A 21,718-nucleotide genomic window follows, 5' to 3' on the forward strand; every position below is an offset into this window, starting at 1 on the left:
CTTTTCACATCGCCGTGTCTCCTGATGACTCAGGACCAGTTGATGTCCATTTACCTGTCATGGTGACAGAGAACTTTCTCCAGCTCAACCAGGACAAAACTGAGGTCTTAATTGAAGGTGGTGGCAGCGTTGTTAGGGCCTGAGCCTCCTCCCAACCAGCCACAGCCAAGTAGCAGGAGTTGGCCATAGAAAAATCCGATTCCTTTTTCAAAGTCCGTCAGAGACCTGCTGGAGGCTCCACCGAGATTTGAACTCGGATCACTGGATTCAAAGTCCAGAGTGCTAACCATTACACCATGGAACCAGTCTAAAAAAAAAAGACATGAGTGAGAAAAATTATGGCGCTTATCATGTACGAGGGACTACAGTGGTTGTCTGGTTTTAATTTTCACAAACATCCATCCATTCATCCATTGTCTTCCGCTCATTCCTGTTAATGGTTGCAGACTCCTTTTTCAGAGCTGGAACCTTCCTCTTGTGTCAGCTTCATGTTCCCATCTCTATGGTAACGGTCAGTTTTGACCCACGTCTTCAATCAGCTGTCAAATAAACTAAAACAATTTTCTATCATGGTTCAGGTTAACAAAATCCTCATCAACTTCTCTGGTCCAATCACATTTATGTTGGCACACAGAGAACAGATCCAGAGTCAGAGCTGAGACTTCAGTCTGACCACCTTAGGCTGGAGGAGAAGAAGCCCTGATTTCTGGGTCTCAGTCTTTTTACTCTCTTGGCTCCACCCACACAGGGCAGGAGAACATCCTCATAGTGAGTCAGTATTTTTCCATGTTTAACCCAATCAGCTCTCAGTGGTTAAGAACAGGTGAGTTAGTGAGTGTGGTTCGTTCTAATCTGATGTCCAAGCTGCAGGGAACAGCAAAGCCAAACAGTACAGAAGCCTTTCAGCATTCATGCAGACTGGAAAGAGGCTGAAATGCTCCCTGCTTCTGGAAGGAGCAGAGATGGAGCCAGAAAAAACACAGAATTTACCCAGACTCTGATTTGAACTAGCAAGAGACTCAAGCTGGTCATGAAGTATGATTGGCTGCCTCTTCGTGATGTCATTCACACACACCTGTATAATCAGGATGTGAGCTGAGGGGTGGAGATCGATGAGTCCTGGAGACGGTTCAATAATGTCCACAACTTTGGCACCAGGAAGACAGCAGGTGATGGCACCTGGGAGTTCAACAGACCTGATGATTGAACCACCAATCACAAGGATTTCAGCCTCCATTGTAAACAGAGAGTTTAGATGAGAGAGAACCTGCTGTCAGCCTCACCAGTCAGGGCAGTGGCAGAGGCAGCAGAGTTGAATGAAGCAGGACCACCTGGCAGGTCTCAGCTGGAGGTGATGACATCACTGGCCTCAGTCCTCACCAGTGCTCTGCCTAGCAACAAGGACGATGGAGAGAAACCAGTAGAAGCACTCTGAGAGTTGGAGACAGCAGGAGAGAGACCACGACAGAGTCACCCATGGGAAACTGTTGGATCCACTCAGGACCGGCTGGACAGACACAGATCAAAGACAGAATTGATGATGATGTCATCACGAGGCTTTGATAGTGTCTTTATATGTACCTAGAATTCTGTCTTTGATGTCAGGAGGACATGAAAGAAACCCAATTGAGGAAAGTAGAGGAGAACATTCAGCTTCATTAGAAACACTTGAACTGTTGAACAGTAGAATTTGTTAGAAACAGTTTACAACACTGAGTGACAGGATTGAAGAGGGAAGAGTTTTCTACTTTAAATTTAATTCTAACTTTAAACTGGAGATGAACATTTTTAGTAGTTCATATTCTAACATACAGAGGAAGTCATGACATTCCCTTTTTTAAAAAAGAAAAACATGTGAAGCTCCTCCCCCCAGCTCCAGATGGACAGACAGACATGAGAGTGGCCAGGAAGCAAAGAAGTGTTGTGCTCCTCTCCAGTGCTCTGGTGTTGTTGTGTTCTTCTCAGCTCCATCATGTAGACCTGCTGGCACTGGGCGCTGGTGGAAGTTTGCAGCTCTCACTGGAAAGTCCTGAGGCTCCTCCCACTCTGAAGCAGGCAGTTGCTCCCAGCCAGCCCACACTTTCACTCTCTGGTGTAGGAGTGAAGAACAAAATCAGAATCAAGAACCATCACTCTTTCATTGGGGCTCCTTTCTCCTTGTTCTGATACAGAAATTCAACAGCTTCTATCATTGATTTGACAGGAAATGTTGATGACACACTGGGATTTTTGTTCTCCTGCTGTCACTGTCAAGTGCAGCTTAACATGAGAGGTAGCAGGATCATTCATGTGTTCATGTTTCCAGCAGACAAGGAGGAAACCTGGGAGGACTTCAGTGACTTTGATCAGTGGTTCTCACTTCAGGTGTGAAAGCTTCTGTTCATGAAGTTTGAACTGAGCCAGGAGTTGAATCTAGAATCTTCTGACCCAAAGTCAGACGTGTTGTCCATTGCGCCACCAGCCCTACAGAGGGGAGGGGCTTCTACAAAAAGAGTCAACATTTGTATGAAAGAAAATTTCAACGCTATGGTGGCATTTTCTGTTTTTGTGCTGTCTGCTTTTCTAAATATCAGGTTTAGATCAATAAATGAACACTGGGACACCAAAAGAGAACACAGTAATTAATAAAAGATGATCAACTGTTTTTTAATAAACATTTATTATTTAACATGAAACGACTGACTTTTTTAAAGAAGAAAAAAAGAAAGAGAACCTGCATCATCACAGCCATGAAGACCTCAACATGGTTGAAGAGAAAGTCTTGTGGTGGATTCTTGTGTTTTGCAGCATCCTTGATGAGTCTGCATAGAAACATTGGTGTTGTGGACCAACATCCACCAGGAGTGGAGCTCAACCAAGAAGAGCAAGAGGAGAATGTTTGTGGAGGAGCTGGGAAGTTCCCTGGTCAAGCCACACACTGAGGGAAGGGAACGGACGCCCTGAGACCCAGACGCTGCAGCCTTGCTCAGACACCTGCAGAGCTCAGCAGCACTCCATCCATGCCATCAGCAACACAGAGAGCATCCACACCAGCGTCCTCTTCAGCAGCCCTGCCTCAACACCAACCAGAACAGCCACAGCCACAACCCCCTCAGGACCTGGTTCAAGACAAAAGAGGGTCAGGACTGCCCAAGCAGTCAGGACAGCAGGACGGACGGATGGTGCTTCAACTGCAGGGAACATCTCTGGAAAGAACACACAGAAGTGTCACACATGCATCTGAACACACACACGCACACACACACACACACACACACACACACGCATACACATGCATGTTCTTACACACAGAGACTTTTCCTCTGTTTTTGTTTTTTACTGGTTTTGAACCAGTAACTGGTTTCTGTTGGTTTGATTTGCTTGACTGGTTGTTGTTTGTTGACCTTCCAAATCCATATTTTGGGTTCTGGCTTGTTCTGCTTTTCATTTTGTGTTTGTATCAAAGTTCTGTTGCTGAAAAAGAGACTTTTTCTCTTTTTCTTGAAGTAAATATATGAGGGTCTAAACTGACCCATAACACCATGGATGTTCCAATAGTTAATGATATTAAAATGAAAACTAAATCAAACCAGTCCATGTCAGAGATGTGTTCTAACACCCTCAGTAACGGTCAGCAAACACAACAACCTTTGGTTTATTTCTAGGATTTTCTTGAGGTTCATTTTACCATTTTTTTAACTGAAATCGAGGGTTTAGTGACTAAAAAAAGGTCCAGAGGCCCACAACTAAATATTCAAGCCAATATTTCCATGGATAAGGAAGCCTAGCAAGGAAACAAGAGATGGAAACAACTTGGAGGATAGAAAATTGTTTTAGTTTATTTGACAGCTGATTGAAGACGTGGGTCAAAACTGACCGTTACCATAGAGATGGGAACAGAAAGCTGACACAAGAGGAAGGTTCCAGCTCTGAAAAAGGAGTTTGATCAAAATCTTGAACTGCCAGTAGAAATATCCTTTTGTATGTTGACCTTTGTTGACAGAAGTCACTTTAGCTTGGCAGTGAAAAGAATGGCTGCTAGCTTGACAAAGAACTGCACAAACCAGGTTCAAGCTGGACTTTGGACCCTGGTATCTGCAACGACTCCATCAACTCCTGATCTAGCAGCTCTGCTGGGTCCAACTATTTTACAGAACATTTGACAGACCTGTGGAGCAGTGAGGACACACAAGAGTTGATCACATGATCCACTGAAGCGCCATTTTACCTGCCACTGAGGTCACCAACATGAGCTGGAGTTGGGACTCTTGAACCGAACCCGGTATCACAGCGACACCTACTGCTGCAAAATGGAACAGCAACATTGAACCAAGTACAGGATTGGAGGGAGACTGATGGTCGCTGTTTGGGTTTTTGAAGAACAAAGAGGGCGTGGGTTCAAGCTGGATTCTCAGAGACGATTTCCCCAACCTCTACATTGGTATCTACACTGTCATCCTGTCATGTGACTGAAGTCATCCAGTCACGTGACTGAAGTCATCCAGTCATGTGACTGAAGTCATCAGTCATGTGACTGAAGTCATCCATTCATGTCAGTGATGTCACTCAGCAGGACTGTCATTGCCGTCTCCTTCTAGAAAAGAATCCAGACTCCACATTTCCTCTTATCTATTATTGTGTTCCTCCCTCCTGGTCTTTCCTCTGAATTCTCAGAGTTTCTATCCAGTTCAGTTCTGACAGATTCAGTCATGAGTGTCAATAAATTTCCTTTTCTACACTGATTATATGTCAAGGTTTGTGTGTGTGTGTGTGTGTGGGGGGGGGGGCTGGAGCCTATCCCAGCATCAACGTGCGAGAGGTGGGGTTCAGCCTGGACAGGTCACCAGTCCATCACAGGACCAACATATAGAGACAGACAACCATTCACACTCACAGTCACACCTACAGTCAATTTAGAGTATCAATCAGCCTCGTCCCCTCTTGATGTCTTTGGACTGTGGAGGAAGCTGGAGTACCAGAGAGAACCCACACAGGAACAGGGAGAACATGGAGACTCACACAGCTGGGGCTCCAATCTGGAACCTTCCTGCTGGGAGGCAGCAGTGCTCACCACTGCACCATTGTGTCCCCTGAAAATGCCACCAGATCGTTTGGATTCTCTGTAAAATGAAGTACACATGAACATGAAGAGGTTTTCACAGGGCTGGTGGTGCAATGGATGGCATGACCATGGGCGCTGCTGGGGGGGGGGGGTACATGGGAACGGTTCTCAGGGCCCGAGCACTGACAGGGGCCCTCAGTGGGGCTGTAAAGTAAAAAAAAAAAAGATCATTTAAAATGAGCTAATTAAACATGGTTGTCGATTTCCATTACTTTTTTCTTTGAGTTCTTCATCACATTGCCATTTAACCCCCCCCCCTTGCACAATGGTGCAGTCCAATTCAAACCCGCGAATGCCGCTCTGAGCTCCGTCACTCTGCCGCTGCTGCAGGTGTGCGCTCACTGCCGCTGAGTCGCTGATGGACGGTGTGAGAAACGAGCGGTAATAATGAAGTCTGGTTGGCTCAAACGAAGAGGAAGACGGGAGAAAGAAGAGAGGAAGAAAAGAGGCAGACAACTGGTCCCTCAGTTCTTCTCCAAGAAGGTAGGCTCACTGGCCTTGAGAGTTCTAAACGCTCGTGAATGAGAACAGGGTTCTGATGAACGCGGCCCGATGAGCCAACCAGGAGAACAAGTTTACAGCGAGCGGTGCAGTGCCAGTTCTCATTTAAAAACGCTGCCTTTGTCGTCACGGTGAACAAACAGCTGAAGTGGGTGAACTTGCGAGATAAACTGGACTCAGTACAAGATAAAATACTACGTTCTGCTGGTGCTGAGCTCATGACTAATGGGTGCCCTAAATATGCACAGATTCAGCTTCAGGAGGACACGCCCACCCAAACTACTGGAACCAGGTTTGGAGAAGGAGCTAAGCAGTACATAAAGGCTGTAGGATTCTAGTTTTTAAGGCCCCGGTCCATCAGTGCTCTGCCACAAACCCAACTTGTGGGTTGGGGGCGTGTGGGTATCCCTATGTGGGTCTAATCTGTCACACATTCTTTATAGTTGATTTCTTTATTGTGTTACTTCCAGCCTTTATCACAGTTCAGTTAAATTATTGACTGTTAGGGGAACACATGGAAGGCTGAGTGTGAGTTCACTACAATGCATCTCACTGGCCTGCATCCCTGAAACAGTGCAGTCCATTCTGCCACTCTCCCTTCTGACTGCACTCGTCCTGATCTGCTCTATGCAGTCTATCAAATGCAACTCCAGAGAATTTTGGGAGAGGTTTGTGTGCACTTAGGATTTTTTTGCCCTCTGCCCGTTACGGTTGCTGGTGGAGGAAGGGCATTCAGTGAACTCAGACTGATCCTGAGTCACCTCAGGTCGACCATGGGGCAAGAGAGCCTGAAGGGTCCTGCAACACTTTCAGCTGAAAGGGAATTGGCTCACTCACTGGACTTCAAATATTGAATTTGTGACTTTGCTACAAAGAAGACTCGGCGCCTCGACTTGGGCATTGAAGTCTTTACTGTGTGAGCAGTGTAAGTGAAGATGTCTTCATGTTGTTTGTATGTAGTGGAAATATTTTGGTGATGAACTTGAAGTACAAAAAGGCAGCAAAAGGCAGGGAAAAGACAAAAAAGGATTGGAATTGCTTTTATCTCTGCACAGACTGGGACAGAAAAAAAGGCAGCCACTCAGTGAAAGCTGGAACCCCATTGAGACGCATTATTTTGAAACGTGGTGAAACCTCAACGAGCTGGTGGGAGAGGTGGGGTGGTGCTGGGGGCTTGTCTCACATGTTTTTGGTCAGATTCTTAGTTTAAATCAACACAACATTCAGCACTTCAGAAAGATTTCCACGTTTGTAATTAAGTAACTTGTAATAAGTTTATACGTTTATTTAAAGTCACACAAACTCATGGTCCATGAACAGGCAATGAAAAGTCTGACAAAAAATGCAGTTATGATGATGGGGGGGGGGGGTAATTTGGGGGGCAAAATTTGAATCTTTCAAGGGGCCCAAAATTTCTGGTGGCGCCCCCGGTCCGGTGGATGAATGCTGCTGCATTTTTCAAATTTATTTCTGTGCAGAAATAAATTACACCACCTGTTTGGGCGAATACCAAACACTGAGTCTCCTTCTCCCACTCAACACTCAACACAATGCAGAGCAGTAGCAAGGGTCTGCTGAGATGTAGGCCCAGACCGGCTCCATGTACACGAGGTGGTAAAAAGACTAACGCCGTGCAAGTGAAAAAAGCGTGATGCAACAAACAAAAACAAATGCATCATCACATTTTGCGCCGCAAACAGAGAAACGATGCATAGCACAACAGGAAGCGAACCAAGAAAGCGGCTCCAAAATGAAAACGCTGCAAAACCAGTCGCCCCCAACGCAAGTGCACCGAACCTGCAGGGGGCGCTCTCAGCCCAACAGCTCAATGCAGAGACGCGTAGGAGAGGAGACGAGACGGCTGACAGACGTTTGGTTTCCAAGAAGAGCGGGAAGAAAATCAAGTTACGGCATTGCGTGGTAATGTGACTTTATTTGACTGTTTACATAAAATTAACTTAAAATGCTAATTCAAAGATATCACGGTACAACGCCTCACATTACGGGACGTTCATGTTACTAACATGTTCACGCTGCCCCTTTGCTTGTCTGTTGTGAGCCTGCTTGCTGGTAGCGATGAGATAAACTGAGATTAGAGACTGATTATCGTTCAAATACTACATTCAACCCTCTATCCCAGGCGTCCAAGCCTGTCCTCTTCTTTCTAATTTCAGATGTGCTGTCCATTCTGTGGCGCCGCAGGTAGTGACCACATTAATCAGAGCCAGGAGGAGTCCTGACGCCAGTTTGACACCAGAATAATCGGTCATCACGTCGGCCAACTCTTTCCGCCCTGCTGGGAGTCTGAACCCTGACGTCTTCAGGAGTGGAGCACATGCAAATCAGAGAGATATCCTTTGACTGTTGGTAGATGAGCTGCTATCTGCTGCTGCTGCTGCTGCTGCTGCTGCTGCTGCTGCTGCTGCCTCACGCTGTGGGGGCGGTGCTATGCTGAATCTCCATTCTTCTGTCAGGGTTTATTGGAGCCATAAGAGCACCTCAGTTTGTAGGAGCACCCTAAAATGCACATTTCTTCTACTGGTCTTAGCACACAGCTGTTTTGTGCTGATGTGAGGAATGTTTGTTGTTATTGTTTAGAGAACAAGTCTTCATGCAAAGTGGTGTATTTTATGCAAAGAGAGAAAAATGGTGATTTATTCGCATATTTATTTTATTCTGAGTTAAAACACTAACAATGTTGATTTCACCAAAAACTGGTGAGGTTATTGATTTAAAGCATGTTAAACATGTGAAATAGTTGATATTTTTATTGACACGTTGGTTAAACAGGAGCAGTTTCATATTTAATGGTATTCTTATTGTGTCAAAATATGCTGAGCGTATTTTTTTTTTGTGTGAGAGTAAAATAATTTTACTGTGAATTCATTCAAGAATTGAATTCAAGAAATTGAACCACTAGAGAGAATCTTCATACAAGTACTTGCATTCAGCAGGACTGAGTGCTTTGCTAATCAGGTCTAAAGTTGTTCAACAACAGAGAAACAGTAGAGAGATCAGTCCTGAATGAATCACAACAGAGACTGGAAGCCTGTGTCTTTAGATCAGTGGGGACGGTCCACAAGATTCCAGTAGATTCCAGAGATGGTGAGCCACCCAGCTTGATTCCAGACACCAGTGTCTACATGCTCTGGAATAGCAGGTGAACCATCTGCTCTGTGGTAGGATCACGCCAGGCATCTGGATTAGCACCAGCTCCAGTTTACGGTAGAAAGAATGCACTCATAGCTACTTTAAATCTCAGGGATTATTAGCTTTGGAACTCACAGATCAAACCCCACTTGATCTGAAGGAACTCTGACTTGGAGCCCACGAACTTTAAAGGTTAACAAAAGTGAGAAAACTCACATGAGGACACTTTATTTTCTTAAAGGGCCCTGTTCATTATTGTTCAAATGAATGTATTTTTGTGTTTTATGTGGTACAATCTTAGAATTACAAACCAAAACTAAAGTTGCAATCAACTGTAACATCTGGTGTTAAGGTGGAGATGGCACTCGAACCCCTGCTCCACATGAACCTAGAGAGACATGGATATTCCAGGATTGGGTTACAAAAGCAAACAGAAACCTGCATCAGGAGGGTTTATCAGGGTCTGGGGTCAGCAGGAATAAAAACATGAGAGAATCAGGAACAACCTTCATCAGGAGGGTTACCAGGGTCAGGGGTCAGCAGGAATACAAACAAGAGACAATCAGGAACAACCTTCATCAGGAGGGTTACCAGGGTCAGGGGTCAGCAGGAATACAAACAAGAGACAATCAGGAACAACCTTCATCAGGAGGGTTACCAGGGTCAGGGGTCAGCAGGAATACAAACAAGAGACAATCAGGAACAACCTTCATCAGGAGGGTTACCAGGGTCAGGGGTCAGCAGGAATAAAAACATGAGAGAATCAGGAACAACCTTCATCTGGAGGGTTACCAGGGTCAGGGGTCAGCAGGAATACAAACAAGAGACAATCAGGAACAACCTTCATCAGGAGGGTTACCAGGGTCAGAGGTCAGCAGGAATACAAACAAGAGACAATCAGGAACAACCTTCATCAGGAGGGTTACCAGGGTCAGGGGTCAGCAGGAATACAAACAAGAGACAATCAGGAACAACCTTCATCAGGAGGGTTACCAGGGTCAGGGGTCAGCAGGAATACAAACATGGAACAATCAGGAACAACCTTCATCTGGAGGGTTACCAGGGTCAGGGGTCAGCAGGAATACAAACATGAGAGAATCAGGAACAACCTTCATCAGGAGGGTTACCAGGGTCAGGGGTCAGCAGGAATACAAACAAGAGACAATCAGGAACAACCTTCATCAGGAGGGTTACCAGGGTCTGGGGTCAACAGGAATACAAACATGAGACAATCAGGAACAACCTTCATCTGGAGGGTTACCAGGGTCAGGGGTCAGCAGGAATACAAACATGAGAGAATCAGGAACAACCTTCATCAGGAGGGTTACCAGGGTCAGGGGTCAGCAGGAATACAAACAAGAGACAATCAGGAACAACCCTCATCTGGAGGGTTTATCAGGGTCTGAGCGCTGAATCATGGCTTAAGAATCAAAGTGGCCTCTTATTTAGGGACTTGATGTCATCAGTTTGTTCTCTAGCAGTTGTGTTGACTTTTATCCAGGAGATCATTTTTGCTCCTCTAGTTCTTTCTTACTTTCTGGGACTTTGTGTTCAATATCACATCTGAGGGGGAACTTCTTACCTTATGGTTCTTTTAAGTTGGTCTTTAATTGTTCTCAGTGGTTCTGGAGTTCCTGCTTGAGTCTCATGCCTTCACCAATGCTAGCAAGCTCTGCTCTCAGGGGTTCTGCCTGATCTCTTTTCTGCGCTGCGTCAGCCTCAGGTTGTCTTTCCCCGTGGTCATTGGCCTCTTCAACTGCTATCCCAGCGTCTACGGGCGAGAGGCGGGGTGCATTTTGTTTTCAGAATCTTCGCTCAGTTCTTGAGTATAATCTTTGGTTTGTTTGTTTGTTTGGTTTGTCTTCTGTGAGAAAATCCGGTAGTTGTCGCTCACTTCGAGGAAAAAAAACAAATATTTTTAATACTTCATCTTTTGATTAATAAGACAATCTACAAATTCATTTAATTTCTGGATGTTTATTCTACCTACGAAGTCCATTTGTCACCATTATAGATCGACCAATCAGCATTAAGAATATAAACAATGACTCAAACTCATGGCGGTCTGCTGACGTCACATCCGTCACAGAGGCTCACTCCTGCACTCAGAGGTGGCCTTTTAGTTCCATCACTTCACGCTGTATTTACAGATTTATGATTGAGGGGAACAAACCACTCTGATGTCTGGGTTCATCAAGGATATCATTAAAGAAATCCTAACTATCTGGCCAGTTAAATTGATCCTAACTGTTCTTCAGATGTTGTGCTGGTAATGTCATGTAGTTTCTTTTCCAATGTAACTTTGTCGTTCTGATGTGTGTATTTTTACTGCTCCAACAAAGCTGTTCCTCTTCTGGGTAAATCAATCATTCAGGCAATCAATAACTGAGTGTCTCTGATGCTGTACTGTAGTATTGCAGTACAACAACACTCTGATCCTTCCTTTTCAAATGTTTTTATTGTGTTTCTCTCATCAGGTGTTCACAATGATGACAATAAAAATCAATCATTGATATTCAGCTTTGTTTCAACAATAATAACTGATCAGAAATGAGGCCTGAAGGCTGCAATAGCAGCTTTGTGCTGTTCAGTGACTCCTGCTGTAAAAAGGAGTCAAGGCCATCTTAAAGATGTGAAAATGTTCCAAAGATCCTTCTTCATGTTGGTCCTGAACAAGATTGGTGACAGGCCTTTTTTCAAAGGAGCTCCAAAAGGCTCACTTAACCCTTTGAGGGCTGGCTGAGACACGAGGCCTGTTGACCTTTGACCCTGTTGCTCTTTTGCTCTCATTGGCCTCTCCAGTGGATACAGACCTGAAACTTTATGAAATCCTAATCTGGTGGAATAATTCTAGAACCCCCTCCCAAACAGGAAGTAGCTTCAGGAAGGAGGTGGGGCTTCAAAGTTTTAAATATTGGTTTCTGGCAGAGGTGTGAACTCCTCCCAGAAATCTCATCTCATTTGGAGCAACTTTGACCAGTTATGATGCTTCATTTAAAGACTTTACTGGACTTTGCCACGCCCTTTACGGACAGCAGAAAGGACTTCGGGGGGTCAAACCAGCACAGATGCGATCCTTCGAGAACAGAACAACACACTAAAATTTCAACTTCCTAGGTTCAAAGAGAAAAAACTATCCCTTTGTGAAACTGGGCAAAATCAGGGTCTGGGACTGCTGCACTCCGAGAGCCTTTTGGAGCAGAATTGAGGATCAAATCTGGGTTCTGGTGTTTCTACTTGGGCTACATCCACCAAACTTTACACACATAGTGTGATGCCCCAGAGTAGCATGTGCTGGGAATTTCAGCCATCTAGGTGCTAAGGGGCCCAAGCACGGTCCCGGGGCATCCACTAACCCTAAGGGGCTCCTCAAAGTCTGGCCCCTCTTCCCTGGTTTCATTTGAGCTGAAGCCACCAAAAGTCACACCAATGGTTGATGTCAGTGAGAGGACTGATTCTGACATTTTCAGCCATCCAGAAGTTACAGAGCTGAAACACAAGACCCCAAAGCCCCTTCCATGTTTGTTGCCAGAGATATCGTAGTCATGACAGTGCACCTCCTTTATGAAGAAAAACAAAACAACTACTGCTTTGGGGCTTGTGTTCAGGGTTATTATATTATTATATTATATTATGTGTGTAAAGTTTGGTGGATGTAGCCGGATGGGCCGGTGTGAGCAGGCATTTCAAAATATATATTTCTGGTAAAAACGCAGAAACAGCGGTTAGTTTGTTTTTGTGTTAAAATGAGAAACAGACCCATCCAGTTGTAGTGCCACCACTCAGCGGCCGCCTTGCAGTCAGAAGCCATGAAGAATGTTGCCCAGTAAGAGGAAGGAGAAAGGAGGAGCCGAAAAAGAGACACTCCCGAGAAGAAAAGCAGCCGAATTTCCAAAACTCGACGCGTTCTTCCAGGGCTGGACTGGGAAGAAGAGACGTCAGGTGTTGGAACGTGTAGTGGAAGAAGAAGGTCTCTGTGAGTAGTGAAAGAGTATCACTCTTTTAACATGGTTACTGTCTTCCATGTAGAATACTGCACTTTATTTTAATTTTTGAAACTTCAAAATGTGCGCATACATCCTCTGGTATGTGCTTACACATATCGTGTAAATAACCATGGAGGGCTGCCAGGGATGAAAAATGCCAGGGCCATTTTTTGGTCCCAGTCCAGCCCTGCTTCTTAACCTGCTCACGGTGTCCTGTCAGCTGTCTTCCCTGAAGGAGGTGGCCAATCTTGCTCTGGAGCAGTTTCAAAAATAGGCCTCAGCACACTGCCTCTGTGCCATGCCTCTCTCATGCTCCTCTACTCTTTGGTGCACATGCCTCCAGTCTGTCAGGCCTCTAATGAAGACACTTGGATCACTGGGCTTGCTAAAAGCAGGGCAAACAAAACAAAACAAAGCATGACGTTGACCACAATAAGTCAGCCATTTCCACGTCGTGCCGTCCGTTCTAACGAAGAGCCTCTGGACGACAGGGTTTATGGAATCTTGTTGAGGATGAAACTTTAAAAAATCAGTCCTCTGTGTGGAAGAAGGGCGACTAAAATAGTCTCCAACTGTCTGATCTGACTCCTCCACTTCCATTGCAACAGCATGGCTTGACTAAGAGAAAGAGAGAGAGCTGAGAGATTTCATTGGACGAGCCCAATGTCCTTCAAGAAAATCAACCAATGGGCCGCGTTTCGCGTCTCCGATACCGTTACGGTCGATTAAAAACTATACACTTTTGAAAAAAAAATTATGACAGTTATGGGCCGGCCCAAAGATGTGCATCGGCCAGATGGCCAGTCCAGCCCTGGGTTCACCCTTGATGGGTCACCAGTCCATCCCAGGACCAACACACACAGACAGACAACCATTCACACTCACAGTCATTTAGAGTGTCCAGGTAACCACTACCCTCTTGATGTCTTTGGACTTTGGGAGGAAGCTGGAGTACCAGAGAGCACCCACACAGAGACAGGGAGAACCTGCAGGAGGGGTGGAGGTCGATGAGTCCTGGAGACGTTCAATAATGTCCACAACTTTGGCACCAGGAAGACAGCAGGTGATGGCACCTGGGAGTTCAACAGATCTGATGATTGAACCACCAATCACAAGGATTTCAGCCTCCATTGTAAACAGAGAGTTTAGATGAGAGAGAACCTGCTGTCAGCCTCACCAGTCAGGGCAGTGGCAGAGGCAGCAGAGTTGAATGAAGCAGGATCACCTGGCAGGTCTCAGCTGGAGGTGATGACATCACTGGCCTCAGTCCTCACCAGTGCTCTGCCTAGCAACAGGGACGATGGAGAGAAACCAGTAGAAGCGCTCTGAGAGTTGGAGACAGCAGGAGAGAGACCACGACAGAGTCACCCATGGGAAACTGTTGGATCCACTCAGGACAGGCTGGACAGACACAGATCAAAGACAGAATTGATGATGATGTCATCAGGAGGCTTTGGTAGTGTTTTTATTTGTACCTAGAATTCTGTCTTTGATCTCAGGAGGACATGAAAGAAACCCAATTGAGGAAAGTAGAGGAGAACATTCAGCTTCATTAGAAACACTTGAACTGTTGAACAGTAGAATTTGTTTGAAACAGTTTACAACACTGAGTGACAGGATTGAAGAGGGGAGATTTTTGGATTTTCAGTTTAATTCTAACTTAAAACTGGGCATGAACATTTTTAGTAGTTCATATTCTAACATACAGAGGAAGTCATGACATTCCCTTTTTTTTAACCTGTCCTGTTCAGGAAATGGAAATGGAAATTTAGCTGCTATGTTGAATCAGAAAAACCTTTTGAAGTCTACTTTTGCTTCAGTCAGAAAGTGGACTGTTGTTAACTCTCACAATGGTTGGTGATTGTGGAGGAAGACAAAATCCTCACTAACCTCTTTTTAACAGACACACATTTCTAAAGATGCAGGTTCATTTTATTTTTCTTCTTTTAGCAGAGGATGGTTTTGATCCATCGACCTCTGGGTTCTGGGCCCAGCACGCTTCCTCTGCACCACTCTGCTCTACCACTGATGGTGCCAGGAGGCCTAAAAACACAAAACACCAATTCAATCCAGGACCTTGGAGCCTGAACTGAAACTCCATCACCCGGTGGCTCTGCTGGGGCTCCCACAGGTGAGTGAGGCTGAGCTCCAGTCTGCTCTGAGGAGGCAGCAGACATCTGCACCACTCAGAGGTTTGGTTGGTGGCTTTGACAAAATCCCTACAAACTAAAATCCTGTTGAATCAGGAAGTTCTAGTTGAACTCTCATCCACGTCACATGACCAAGAAAACCTCCTCTTTCATTCAGACCAGAACAGACAAACATAGAAACATTGTTTCAGCTTCTGATCAAACAATAACAAGTTCTTGATTGTTTGTCATGTTCTATTAATCAGACTGATGTTCTCTGGATGTTCTAGGAGGGGGGTCTGTTTCTGATGAAGCCTGTTTGGTCTGGGGGGGTTAAGATGATGGGGCTGTTTCAGTTCTAGTGCTGAAGGCTTTCACCATGACAGTCAGACTCTCCTCTGTCCTTCATGGTCCCTCAAATGTGCAGTGTGGACCTCACACACTGAATTTAGCCTGAAAACTCTTCATGAAAAGTAGGTGACTCAGAGTCTCTGTGGCGCAATCGGTCAGCGCGCTCGGCTGTTAACCGAGAGGCTGGTGGTTCGAGCCCCCCAGGGACGATGAACAGGCTCTGCTGGTGCTTAGGAGTCACTGTGTTAATGATCTGAATGTGGACAGACAGATTGACCCTCCACATTACACACCTGTGACAGATCTCTGGATGAGAAGTGTTAAATTTAGTCGTCGTGTGTCATGCAGTGTTGAGGAGGCCTGCTGGCTGTGGGTAAAGTGGGGGCTCAGAGTTTGTGGAGTCGGCTCTGGAGTGAAGGGGGTCACTGTTTGGTTCTCAGATGCTCCAGCTCAGGTTAGCGAGGTGGTGGAAAAACCAGTGAGAGCTCTGCCAGCTGGAGCCTCTTGGGTCCTGGGAGGCTTCACTCCTGGAGGTGGAAATGATGAGGAGTTTTAAAATCTGCTCCTCTTTCATGCTGACTTGTTTTCTTGGGTTCCCTCTTTTATTCTCCTGGAGATCAAGAGGATCCTGCCATGTTTGTCCAGGAGACCCACAGCACAACAGTCAGTGAATGGGGATGCAGGCAGGCAGGCTTTTAATGGGGGTCATTTGAAGTCCCAAGTCCAGTTGGAGCAGAGGGTGGAGTTTGATTCTCCAGGAGTTTTTGTTGTTGTTTTTTTCACCAGTTTCTTTTGGTTTGGAGGAAATCATTCCAGGTGTTTGAAAGAAGGTGAGAGCAACTTTGGAAAATGTTCAACTGGTGTTTTTAAATGTCTTTGCACCAACAAATGGTGGACAGGACAGCTTTTGAGACATTTTAATGCCACTGTTCAACAGTGAATCTGCTGGTTTCCTGTTTTTAGGAGCTGATGGGAGCTGCACAGAGAAGCTCTTTGAGACAGGAACCATTCAGAGCTCCACCCTGCTTCTTCCAGCAGGATCCACTGATCCACCAACACACCAGCTGTTTGATGTGTGGAGGCTTTTGACCAGGATTCCTAGACAGCACAGCTGGACTCACTCAACAGCTAACTTGTTAGCACCGACTAGACAGGAGCGCTTCTATGGTTTTACTCAGTGGTTCAATGTTTTTAAGAGATGTCCCATTCAGCCTGTGGGTTTGAGTGATCACTCTTCAGTCTCCTGTTCTGTTTTATTAAAATTTTCATTTAAAAGCTCCTGAGAGAGAGAGAGGGGGGGGGAGACAGAGAGAGAGAGGGAGAGGGGGGGTAGACAGAGAGAGGGGGGAGACAGAGGGAGAGAGAGGGGGAGAGAGGGGGGAGACAGAGAGAGAGAGAGGGAGAGGGGGGTAGACGGAGAGAGGGGGGAGACAGAGAGAGGGGGAGAGAGGGGGGAGACAGGGAGAGAGGGCGGGAGGGAGGGAGAGAGAGGGGGGAGGGAGAGAGAGGATCAAACTGATCTCAAACTTGACTTCAAAATTCTCAGATTATAATCATTTTTACTCCTTGATAGATTCATCACTACAGTGTCATAGAGGGTCCATTACTATTGCAGTATATTAAAGAATATAAGAACGAGGTTACCATTCATGTAAATATAATATTTCATGTATTGCAGTATATTTTCAAAGATATGACACTTTAATTTTTTTAATAAGAGAGACTTTAATGTGAGACTTTAATGTCTGTCTTTGATCTCTAAACTCTGACTCTGATATCATTGGTGGTGACTGAACTCTACCCCCTGACAGACTGAAGGCTCCTATTGGTGATGTCATCATAAATACATGAAGGTCTTTTTTCAATGGTATAACATTAAAGCTCATCTTAGTAAAACAATCAAGTTACCTGAACTAAATTCTTGAAAAAATGACTGTCACTGACTTAAATGAATCAAATCTACTTCAAAGTTCCTTCTGTTGTCATAAGTCGGCCATTTTAAGTGTACTTGTAGTTCCAGAACATTCCAAGTGGAGATGATATGAATCATTTTGTTAGATGAACTCAGTTCCTCTGCTTTGATGTTGGTGGACCGAGGGGAGTTTGCCTGAACCTGCTTGGACCTGCTGGCTCCTGCTCAGTCCCTCACTCAGCCTCACTCAGCCTCAGCAGCACCACTCCACTGAGGCCTGATTCAGGTTCCTAGCAACCAAATAGGAGGAGAGCTGAACCTTCTTGCTGTGAGGCCACAGTGCTGACCACTGCACCATTGTGTCCCCTGAAAATGCCACCATGTTGTTGGGGTCTTCTGTCACAGCAAGCACACATGAACATAGCAGCTTCTTCACAGGGCTGGTGGCGCAATGGATAACGCGTCTGACTACGGATCAGAAGATTCTAGGTTCAACTCCTGGCCAGCTCGCTTTGAACTTTATACTGAGAAGATGAAGTGAGAACCAGTGATCAAAGTCACTGAAGTCCTCCCAGGTTTCCTCCTTGTCTGCTGGAAACATGAACACATGAATGATCCTGCTACCTCTCATGTTCAGCTGCACTTGACAGTGACAGCAGGAGAACAAAAATCCCAGTGTGTCATCAACATTTCCTGTCAATCAATGATAGCAGCTGTTGAATTTCAAAATGAGAAAAAATGAACACCAGAGCACTGGAGAGGAGCACAACACTTCTTTGCTTCCTGGCCACTCTCATGTCTGTCTGTCCATCTGGAGCTGGGGGGAGGAGCTTCACATGTTTTTTCTTTTTTTAAAAAGGGAATGTCATGACTTCCTCTGTATGTTAGAATATGAACGACTAAAAATGTTCATCCACAGTTTAAAGTTAGAATTCAATTTAAAGTAAGAAAAATCTTCCCTCTTCAATCCTGTCCCTCAGTGTTGTAAACTGTTTCAAACAAATTCTACTGTTCAACAGTTCAAGTGTTTCTAATGAAGCTGAATGTTCTCCTCTACTTTCCTCAATTGTGTTTCTTTAATGTCCTCCTGAGATCAAAGACAGAATTCTAGCTACTGTCAAAGCCCTGATGACATCATCAGGAATTCTGACCTGTCCAGGGTGAACCCTGCCTCTTGAACAATGTCACCTGGGATCGCCCCCCCCCCCCCCCAATGACCCTTAAAGGACAACAACAGAAAGTGGATGGAGGGATGGACTCAACACTGAAATCAGCTGATCTGATCCACATTCTAATGTTTCCTGTCCCTCTTTAGGAGTCAGTGAGAATAGTAGTGTATATAATAATGTATATCCAACCTTGTAGTATCTTTCCAAAGCTTTTAGTATTTCTTCTTGTTTCTACTTGTAGTTTTAGTGTCTGGATCTTTTCTTTTGATGTCCTGCTGTCTGCTCTTTGCTTTTGGAGCTTCCTTCAACAACTACCAGGCCTCCTGGGTACTGTAGGAAACATGGTCAAGTTCTTCTGACTTCTCCAGGAACGTCCTGCTCACATTGGTCTGTCTTCATTTTGACTCCTCCCACTGCCACAATGACCAGCCTTTATACTCTTGGTGACTGGGGCCCTGGTTGCTGCAGGCCTCAACACCAGCCTGTGGTTGTGAGCAGGGCAGAACAGAACTGACAGTATCTCCCATGCAGGACCTGGGTCAGCACCTGGTGCCAGCTGGGGCACCGCTTGAACCTGGACCCCTGGAAGATCTTCTCCAGGAACTCGCCTTTTTCAATCGAAACAGCGTGAAACTTCAAGTAAAGAATTAAAATTATTTAATTCACAATGAAGCCTCTGTCAAAAAACAAAGGAACAACTGACTACCTCACCATGATCACCAGGAGGTAACCTGGTAGTCAGAGCAGCAATGCTCAGGTCTGTGGACTCAGAGGAGGGTTCTTCTTTTGGTCACAGGGTTGAAGATCTGAGTGGAAGAGAGAGGAGAGGCTGTGAGAGACCTGCCACACCTCTCCAGTGACCTGGGACATTATGGCAGTGGTGGGATTTGAACCCACGCCTCCTCAGAGACTGGAGCTTAAATCCAGCGCCTTAGACCGCTCGGCCACACTACCTCACTGAGCTGTTCTCTAAGTTGGTCTGCTAAAGGCATGTTGAAGAGGAAGTAACAATGATATCAAACTGATTCTGAAGGGGGACTCCTTCCCTCCACGGTCACAGGAAGTGACGACAGCGCCGCTAGAAGCAGGAAAGAAATGGTAAAAGGACTCAGTTTGTACAGAGCCTTTCTACCTCAGCAGCACTCAAGGAGCTGAACAATGTCCTCTCATTCACACACACTCACACACTGATGCTGAAGGCTGCCATGCAAGGAGCCAACCTACTCATCAGAAGTATTTAGGGGTTCAGTCTCTTACTCAAGGATACTTTGACATGGTCACTGGAGAAAGTGAGGATCAAACCAGCCACCCTTTGGTTGCCAGACGGCCACGCTACTCCTGAGTCATGTGACCTGGATAAGATGGTGAACTACAGCTGATTGCCATGCTAGCAAACCCCCTTTTGTTTGGTTTGGTAGTTGTTTAGTGACTGTGGATGAATACACAGGAGAAGTTGCGCATAAATTTGTGTTCCCTGTTCACTTGAATATATGCAGGAGTGTGAGGTGGAAATAATACTTGGAGGAGAATGAGAGTTCAGTCTCAGCGAATTGACCTGTGCTGACACTAAAACATGTCAGCCACAGAACAAAGATGGCAGTCCTCTGGGAAAGCAGGTACACCACACATACATGAAGAAACCCTACAGGAAACAAATATGTTGCCAGAGACTTTTACTCTGTTTTTGTTGTTTACCAAAGTACAGGATTGGAGGGAGACTGATGGTCGCTGTTTGGGTTTTTGGAAAACAAGGAGGCTGTGGGTTCAAGCTGGATTCTCAGAGACGATTTCCCCAACCTCTACATTGGCATCTACACTGTCATCCAGTCACGTGACTGAAGTCATCCAGTCACGTGACTGAAGTCATCCAGTCATGTCAGTGATGTCACTTGGCAGGACTCTCATTGCCGTCTCATTCCAGAAAAGAATCCAGACTCCACCTGTGGCTCCATGATAACTGAGGGACCTCTGGTTGGAGGCTGGACGATGATGTTTGGACTGGAAGGAAAACTCCTTGTCCAAATTCCATTGTGTTCAAGTTTAAAGTCCCACAATCAGAAGTAGCTGAATCTGACAGGTGGAGGTTTGGAACTACAAGATGGTGATGTTTTCTTGACTTGATGCTCTGACTGTCAGGGTGGATGACAGCTTCTTCTGCTGCTGCATCTGAGTGGCTAGGATTGGAGGTTTTACCCTCCAAGGTTGTTTGGTTCCAGGGGACATTTTAAAATTCCAGTCCCCAACCTGGGCTGTTCTGAAACTCTTCTCCTGAATCACTCCTGAGCTGCAGCAAGAACAAATACCAGTGCCAACCAGATCAACTTCATGGCTGCTAACAGCCTCAGACACTTGATTTCCATCAATCTGGAGCCAAGAAGGCCCTCACCTGTGGTTCTCCTCCAGGAGGGTCCAGGTTCTGCCATTGGGGCTCCTGGTGCCACTGCCAGAGAGCCTCAGCTGCACACTGCAACATTTCAAAAGGAGATTGACATTCCTTCAAATGTCCTGACATCTGATTCCAATGGTTTTGTTCCACATTTATATTTTAAAATCAATCACACAATGAAAGCTGCCTCAGCTGGTTTAAGAGAGAGAACAAGCTAAGAGATCTGAAACCAGTAAAATATGCTTTTCTGTGTGCAAACTAGTGAGGGGCATGGAAGGATATTTTACCACCAATACAGAACCCAGGCTTTAGTCATGTGATGAGATGGCGACTCTGATTATGAAGTTAATGGACAAAATGTGAATTGAAAGAAAACACATTCCTTCAGCAGACTTTGATCCAACATTGAAGTTAGATTTTGGTGGCTGCTCCATGTTGGAGGAAACCAGGCGATGTTGGGACATCACAGGGAAGCTCCTTTGCCTCCTCTGCTGCCAGTTCAACCACTCACTCCCATCAGTGGAGAGCAGCTTCAACTGGGTTTGGAATGTACCACTGTGGATGCATAGGAATGTGGAGAAAATGTCCTTTGTCAGAAGTGGGATTCGAACCCACGCCTCCAGGAGAGACTGCGACCTGAACGCAGCACCTTAGACCGCTCGGCCATCCTGACAGACACTGAAAGTTGCAGACTTCAATATCAAATGAATTCATTCACTGACAAAGTAGAATTTTTTCCACAGGAGCTACTGGCTCCTTAGTTGTTACATTTATTGTTAACATTAAACACACAGTCTGAGTTCATGGCAGTAAGAAATGAACCAGAACATTTGAACCACGTAACATCTCTTGATCAGTTTGTTACATGGGACACATTCCAGACAGGAAGGTCCTTCTGAGACTTGAACTCTGATCACTGGATCCAGAGTCCAGAGTTCTCACCCTTCCACCATAGAACCAAACACAAGGAGGACGTTCCTCTAAATACCACTTGACATCACCTGCAATCAACCTGTTGATATTTGGAGGTTCA

At 45.5% G+C, this 21,718-nt stretch overlaps 4 non-coding genes across 4 annotated transcripts; 1 reads left to right on the plus strand and 3 right to left on the minus strand.

The window, feature by feature from the left end:
• Nucleotides 1–232: 232 nt before the first annotated feature.
• On the minus strand, nucleotides 233–304 carry trnaq-uug (transfer RNA glutamine (anticodon UUG)). Its single transcript has one exon. It is a non-coding gene; the product is annotated as a tRNA-Gln (tRNA).
• Nucleotides 305–17,567: 17,263 nt separating this feature from the next.
• On the plus strand, nucleotides 17,568–17,640 carry trnar-acg (transfer RNA arginine (anticodon ACG)). The gene has a single exon. It is a non-coding gene; the product is annotated as a tRNA-Arg (tRNA).
• A 1,531-nt stretch (nucleotides 17,641–19,171) lies between these two features.
• trnal-uaa (transfer RNA leucine (anticodon UAA)) lies at nucleotides 19,172–19,253 on the minus strand. The gene has a single exon. It is a non-coding gene; the product is annotated as a tRNA-Leu (tRNA).
• Nucleotides 19,254–21,275: 2,022 nt separating this feature from the next.
• trnal-cag (transfer RNA leucine (anticodon CAG)) lies at nucleotides 21,276–21,358 on the minus strand. Its single transcript has one exon. It is a non-coding gene; the product is annotated as a tRNA-Leu (tRNA).
• Nucleotides 21,359–21,718: the final 360 nt, after the last annotated feature.

The sequence above is a fragment of the Aulostomus chinensis genome, chromosome 1 (genome assembly GCF_037954235.1).
Source record: "Aulostomus chinensis isolate RoL2024-O1b breed Wild chromosome 1, RoL_Achi_v1.0, whole genome shotgun sequence".
NCBI classification, from domain to species: Eukaryota; Metazoa; Chordata; class Actinopteri; order Syngnathiformes; family Aulostomidae; genus Aulostomus; species Aulostomus chinensis.